This window comes from Penaeus vannamei, chromosome 39 (assembly GCF_042767895.1).
Source record: "Penaeus vannamei isolate JL-2024 chromosome 39, ASM4276789v1, whole genome shotgun sequence".
Classification (NCBI taxonomy): Eukaryota; Metazoa; Arthropoda; class Malacostraca; order Decapoda; family Penaeidae; genus Penaeus; species Penaeus vannamei.
In genome coordinates this window covers 792404-799903 of record NC_091587.1, presented here as the reverse complement: position 1 = coordinate 799903, position 7500 = coordinate 792404, and the positions used below count along the sequence as shown (strand labels likewise).

General features: G+C 55.7%; 1 protein-coding gene across 3 annotated transcripts in view; it reads left to right on the top strand.

Moving 5' to 3' along the window:
- Positions 1-7500, top strand: part of drn (doctor no) — a 120177-nt gene that overhangs the window by 19318 nt on the left and 93359 nt on the right. The window lies entirely within an intron of this gene.

Sequence of the window (7500 nt, the reverse complement as noted above, 5' to 3'; positions counted from 1 at the left end):
TGCAGGTATCTGCTCGCGACGGCGGCGAGGCGGCCAACTTCCTGTTTAAAGGGCGTCGCGCGGGTCCAAACACGTGAAGGGGGCGAGGGCGTCGGGCTGGACCTGGCTGGCTACTAGGCAACTAGGGACAGTGTAACCCCGCTCCGTCGCCGCCCTCGCTCCCCTTCCTGTTGGGAGTTTAAAGACCCAAGGCGGGCCACATGATACCCCTTGGGCATTTATGTGCGGGTGGGGGAGGGAGGAGGGGGAGGGGGAGAGGGGCGCTGAGTCTGATACATTTTCTCTCTCGTGTGGCCGTCTGCGCCGTGAGGGGGGATGGGGGGATGGGGGGGGGGGGCGAGGGTGCGGGTGGGGCGGGTGCTTGACCCGGGATCCTGGGGTAGGTCGTCGAGCTGAGAAAAGTATTCGGTTCAAGAGCGTCTCGGGGAGGAAAATGCCGGAGCGCTCGCGAGCCCATTGCCGCCGCGACTTTCTTCTGGGTCCTTCCCGGCAGCGCAAATGAAACGCCAAGGATTATTCTCTCCCACACTTTTTTTTCTTCTTTACTCTGGGTCGCTCCGTCTCTTCCTCGAGTCCCCCCCCCCCCCCACGTACCTTCTCGCCTCGGCTTTTACATCCACGCACCTTTCGTGTACAGTGGAAATCGATTCAAGGCGTGTATTCTGTGCCGTACGCGACGTTTCCCCCGCGAGGCCCGCGCGTCAGATAAGACCGTGTGAGGCACTGCGGGAGGGTCTTTAACCTCCTCCTCCTCCCCCCCCTCCCCTCCCCCCCGCCATGAACTATGTTATTTTGGGCGTCTTGTGGAAAGCTATCTCGCGGAACCTTCCTGAAGGGCTCGCCGTGACACTCTCGGACGCCGCAACCTCGCCTTGAGAGCCCCAGTCGCCCTCTGGAATTCGCGCCGGAGCTCAAACCTGCCGGGGTCCGCGCGGGAATAACACGTTAGGTAATAACGGGTTCGGTAAGTTCGCTGTGGGTACGTGGTGGTGGGTGCGAGTCTGATGCAGGAGGGGGGGGGGGGCGCGCGTGTGGCTCCCGAGGCGTGCTCGCGTCGCTACACGTGGCAGGGGCTTCCCTCGCATCCGCGCCGCCGCCCTCGCTCTTCTGGAGACTCTTCTGTAGATCTTTCGTTTGTTTCCATTCTCGCTTTTGCTCTTTGGTTCCCCTCTTTGGGTCCGAGGAAGGGCAGACGCAGCAGATGTCGGGTTCCGTTACGTTGAGTGAATTTAGTGTGTGCATTTTCTGCTCTTCTACCATGGCGTTTTCCATTGATATGAGGACCAGGGAGGGTCAGCTGGGCGTTGTTGAGAAGGGGGCATAAGGGCGGTCATGAGAGGTCACGACCCAGTTACCCGAGAGAGGGAGGGAGGAAACAAGTCCAAAATTTGAATGCCTGTTACACTCCTGAAGAGAAAACACGTGCTTCTCGCTTGCGTCGCCTCTTTATTGCAAATGTGCGATGTGTCGGCTCTCTCTCTCTCTCTCTTTCTCTTTCTCTTTCTCTCTCTCCTTCTCTCTTTCTCTCTCTCCTTCTCTCTCTCTCTCTGTCTCTCTCTCTGTCTCTCTCTCTCTCTCTCTCTCTCTCTCTCTCTCTCTCTCTCTCTCTCTCTCTCTCTCTCTCTCTCTCTCTCTCTCTCTCTCTCTCTCTCTCTCTCTCTCTCTCTCCTCTCTCTCTCTCTCTCTCTCTCTCTCTCTCTCTCTCTCTCTCTCCCTGTCTCTCTCCCTCTCCCTCTCCCTCTCCCTCTCTTTCCCTCCCTCTCTCTCCATCTCTCCCTCCCTCCCTCCATCTCTCTCTCTCTCCCTCCCTCCCTCCCTCTCCCTCTCCCTCTCTCTTTCCCTCGTTCTCTCCCTCTGTCTGTCTATTTCTCCCTCTTTCTCTTCTCCCTCTCTCTCTCTCTCTCTCCTTCCCTCTCTCCCGTCTCTCTCTCTCTCTCTCTCTCTATCTATCTATCTATCTATCTCTATCTCTCTCTCTCTCTATCTCTCTCTCTCTCTCTCTCTCTGTGTGTGTGTGTGTGTGTCTCTCTCTCTCTCTATCTCTCCTCTCTCTCTCTCTCACTCTCTATCTCTCTCTCTCTCTCTCTCTCTCTCTCTCTCTCTCTCTCTCTCTCTCTCTCTCTCTATATATATATATATATATATATATATATATATATATATATATATATATATATATATATATATATATGTATATATACCCTCTCTCTCTGTGCATACACATGCACAGAGAGAGAGGGTCTGTCTGTGTGTAGTTCATCTCCCAACTCTTTTCTTTTCCCACTCCCTTGTTCACATTTCTCCTCTTCTCGTTCCCACTTGCTCTGTATCTGTCTCTCTGTCTCTCTCTCCTTTCGGGTTCCCTCTGGGCCGTTTCCAGCAGCAGCGGAGGGCGTGCAGAGCGGCGGTGCGGGCATTACGGAAACAGACCATTACAAATTTGTCTGGAAAACGGACGTGGTGGGCTGGGCCCGTACGGAGGGACGGGCAGTGTGAATGACCTTTACCACGGACGCACGGCGGAGGGGGGGAGGGATGGGGAGGGAGGGGGAGGGGGCGAGGATGTTTGGCTGGGGGAAGATTTAGTGTGTCGAGAGGAAGGGAGGGGAGGGAAGGGAGCGACGGATCGATATCCGCGTGGCGAGTACACCATCGACTTGTTTGTGGGTGGATGTTGACGATCAGCTGTTTAAGGAAGTGGTGTGTGGTATGTCTGGGCGGGAGGGGGGAGGGGGGGGGAGCGTGGGGGGGATTATTTTTCGCTCGCCGGGTTAGGAGGCGTTGCCTCGCGTCCGTTACTTGAACGGGATTTACTTTTGTGTCTCGTGTGCATTTTCAAGCTCGCTTTGGGGCCTTTGGGCTCAAGCTGCTTTCCTTTTTGTTTCGAAACGCCTTTGTATTTAGAGCACCTAGATGGAATGCACACACGGGGGTCTTCCCCACGGGAGAGAGACGCCCTACTAAGTCTTTAAGCGGCTAGCAGCAACTTTAGCCTCACGTATTTATTGCCTGAGATGAATATTGCCAGTTGAATCGAAGCTCCTCCGCGTCGCCGCCCGGAGGAGGAGGAGGAGGAGGAGGAGGCGCATTGCGTGTCGAGGCCGGCCGGCTGCATCGGGCTTTTGTGCCGCTCCTTCCGCCGAAGCCCGGTTCTTGCGAGCGCCGTGGGCCGCGCCGCCGAGCCGAGGCCATAAGCGTCGTGTCACGGCACTCGGTGCTCTCGGGACGCTGTTCCAGGCTGACCTTTCGTTTGAATGAGTTAACAACGGCGGCGCAGATTTGTTGACGTCAGCGCTGGAGCCTGCGTGCCCACGTGCACCTACACATCTGTGCACTGCGAGACACGCACTGGGAGGGAGGGAGGGAGGGAGGGAAGGAGATGTGGAGGAGGAGAGCGAGCGGAGTGAGAAACGCGAGGAAAAAGAGAGGGAGAAGGATAGGGGGGCGGGAGGAACGTGAGGAGGTGGGTGTGCTGCGGTTGAGGATGCGAATTAGTCGCCTTACGGGAACGAGGTAGGGGAAGGGGCGGAGGGAAGGGGTTGGGGCAGGGGGGTACGGGGGCACGGAATATTGATGTCCGGTGGGACGGCTTGAAGAGCAAGCATTTGGGAGGGAAAAGCGGGCGGTGTTGTGACCTGTTGGAAGGTAATTGAGTCTCTCTCCCCCTCTCTCTCTTCTCTCTCTCTCTCTCTCTCTCTCTCTCTCTCTCTCTCTCTCTCTCTCTCTCTCTCTCTCTCTCTCTCTCTCTCTCTCTCTCTCTCTCTCTCTCTCCCTCTCTCCCTCTCTCCCTCTCTCCCTCTCTCCCTCCCTCTCCCTCTCTCCCTCCCTCTCCCTCTCTCCCTCCTTCTCCCTCTCCCCCTCCCTCTCCCTCTCTCCCTCCCTCTCTCCCTCTCTCCCTCCCTCTCCCTCCCTCCCTCCCTCTCCCTCTCTCCCTCTCCCTCTCTCTCTCTCTCTCTCTCTCTCTCTCTCTCTCTCTCTCTCTCTCTCTCTCTCTCTCTCTCTCTCTCTCTCTGTTTCTCTCTCTCTCTCTCTCCCTCTCTCTCCTCCCTCTCTCCCTGCCTCTCCCTCTCCCTCTCCCTCTCTCCCCCTCTCTCCCCCTCTCTATCCCTCTCCCTCCCCCTCTCTCTCTCTCTCTCTCTCTCTCTCTCTCTCTCTCTCTCTCTCTCTCTCTCTCTCTCTCTCTCTCTCTCTCTCTCTCTCTCTCTCTCTCCCTCTCCCTCTCTCTCTCTCTCTCTCTCTCTCTCTCTCTCCCTCCCTCCCTCTCTCCCTTCCTCCCTCCCTCCCTTCCTCCCTCCCTCCCTCTCCCTCTCTCTCTCTCTCCCTCTCCCTCTCCCTCTCCCTCTCTCTCTCTCTCTCTCTCTCTCTCTCTCTCTCTCCTCTCCCTCTCCCTCTCCCTCTCCCTCTCCCTCTCTATCCCTCTCCCTTTCCATTTCCCTTTCCCTCTCCCTCTCCCTCTCCTTCTCCCTCTCCCTCTCTCTCTTTCTCCCTCTCCCTCTCTCGTTAGTGTGTTTGTATGTGCGGGGTGGGGGGGCTGGGGCGGCCATGGCGGCGGTTAATGTTGCGGGTTTCTTGTGATTGCCGAGAGTGAGTCGGTCAGGCTTTGAGGCGGAAGTTATCTTTCGGTTTGTTCAACGGCGGTCATGTGAGGTGGTGTTGGCGTTGAGGCCGCGTGCTGCACGATGGCCCGGGTCCCTAGCGCTGGGGAAGCTCGCTGGGGGCCCCGGGTCTTGTCTTGGCCACGGCGCCTCTCTCTCTTGCGGGGCCCCCATCCTTCCCCGTCTTCTCGAGCCGGGCGGGGATGGCAGCGCGGCCCGATCCCCAAGGCCGTCGTCGTCGCTGCGCCCCTCGCGGCAACGGCTGGGGAAGGCTCTCCCATCCTTCTTCCTTCTCGTCTTCGTTGGACTTGCGTGTGTTCTTGTTCCCTATTTTCTTTCATCTTTCTATTCGTCTCCCTCTTCTCATTTTTCTTTTCCTGCTGTTCTTCCTCTTTCTCCTCTCCCTCCTCCTCTTCCATCTTCTTATCTCTCCTCTCTTCATCCACCTTCTTATCTCTCCCCTCTTCATCCGTCATCTCCCTCCCTCTTTCTCCTCCTTTTCCTCCAACTCCTCCATTTTTGTTTCTCTCTCGTCTCTTTCGTTTTATTCTCTTCCTTTTCCTCGTCCTCTTCCTCCTCCTCCTTCGGCGTCACAGTGGCATGTTTGCACTGTACGACACCCACGAACACCGCCATCCCCTCCGGCAACGTTTCCTCATTCGTTTCCTCATTCCGTCTCCGTGGAAAAGCGATGCTCCTTGGCGATCCTCGACGTGCCCTGCGCTGGACCATCGCTGGAGTTGCGCCGTCACGCTGCCGTGTTGTTATACTGTCGTCTTTTATTAAACTACCATAGACTGGGTCTGGGGGACGAGTGCCCTGTTTCTGGGTGTCTGATTGAGGGCTGATAAGAGTCGTCGCGTGCGCCTGAACCCGGACGTATTAACCATAGGTATAGGTGTAGCCTTCCGTACGGCTTAGGTGGCCAGGGGATAGGATCGGGTCCGTGTGTTCAGAGCGGGCACCGACGAGTGGGTCCCGAGGTCAGAGCCAAACGGTTAAGGGACGGGCTGTTTTGTGCGCCTCGTTGCCTTGGCACTTCCGCCTCACGGTGAGGGTCGCTCGCGCTCATCAGTTCAGGAAGACTTTGTCACCTCAGGGGGGGAACTGTGCCTTTATGGGGGAGACTTTCGCTCTTAGGGGAGATCATGCAGGGGAGGCCTTGCTACTTTAGGGGAGATCGTGCCTTTTTAAGGGAGGTTGTGCCTCTTTAGGGGAGATTGTGGCTTTTTAAGGGAGGTTGTGCCTTTTTAGGGGAGATTGTGCCTCTTTAGGGGAGATTGTGCCTTTTTAGTTGAGATTGTATCCCATTAGGAGAGACTGTGCCTATTTAGGGGAGACTGACACTCTAAGGAATATTTTGCCTCTTCATGATTGTGCACATGTCGCTAGGGAAGCTCTGCGTTCTCTGTGGCGACGTGGTGTTGCCACTCCGCGCATAGAATTCGGCCGGAAATATGAAACACTGGAAAGTATCCGACTTTTGTGTGAGTTCTGTACGCAACAGCAACCGGAAATTCCACCTTCTTAACCTTGGCCACCACTCCACCGTTGGGAGAGGCGCGTAACGATGACACTGGCACCGTATATTGCTGTTAATTTGCGTGTAAAAAGGTCGGGGACGTCGGCGATGGCCTTGCATTGTGAATAAATGTGAGAGCACAGGACCTTCCTAGGAATAATGCTGTTGTTCGATTGCCGTGGCAGCCGGTGGAGGTATTTAGCAGGGTACGAGAATTATTGTGTGCTAATTAGGGAGCGGTGGTGAATGCTGGTGGAGGGGCTCTCAGATTCAGCTGCTTTCGTTATTGCCTACGAAGCTGCCGCGTAAAATGGTCAGACGGTATTATTTCTACGGCCATTTTAGACGTTATAAGTTCATCGTCCTCTTTATGTATTTTCGTGCGTCTGAACGAAACAGGAAACGGAGCATTCCATCAACTTCTAGAATTGACATTATCCGAACCCTGGCGCAAGTGATGTGACACAGACCGCAATCAGGTATTATCGGCCTGTGGCCATGGATGACGCAACAGCGCTCTTACCTGCGGCAAACAAAGGGTCTCTACCTGGTTATCCACATACACCTGGCTAAAGTTCCTGACCTGAGTTGCAGCGTTTTGTTGGCGAAGGAATGCGGAGGCTGAGCGGTGGGAACCTCCAGTTTTTGAGAGGCTCGTCCTCGACTGGTGAATTCCGCTGCGTTTCGAGAGACAGACAGGGGACGAGTTAGCCCGCGGAGGGGCGGGAGACTGAAGGTCAGGCTGAGTGGCCAGACGGCACTCGGAGTACGTCGTCGAGAACAGCCGGGCCTCTGGGCAGACAGAGCGGGCCGCAGAATCCCCCTCGAGTGCGAGGCGCCTCGGCTGCGGCCCACGAAGCGGAGGGAAAGGTTAAAGTTTCTCCGCTGGTGTTGTATGGGACTCGTGCTGCTAAAGAGAAGAACCAGGAGAGGCGACGGCGCGAATAACAGGAAAGGGAACAAGTTAAAGCGCGAGAGGAACGTTGCCAGATGAGCGAGGGAAGTCGCTCGCACAAGAGGGGCAAGGTTTTCGATCAAGCAACACCCACGAACGGAAAGCGAATCGACACACGAAGCGATAAACACGTCGGAGAGAACGGATAGACGTAACAAAGGGGATCGACAGAGGCAGAGGTGTATGTAACAAAGGAGATGGCCGGAGGGGAAATAAAGATCGACGGAGGGAAAGATAGACAAAACAAAGGAGGGTGTTGAAAGGCGAGATGAGAAAGAGCCATTATAATGAACGGAAGGAGGGTGAGGAAAGACGCCATCACAATACGAATTATCACCACCGTATCAGAAAGTGTTCGACTTGAATATCGTTAGAAAATCGTTTTTTTTTTTTTTTTTTCGGTCGGTGTCCACGCGGAGAGCGAAGGC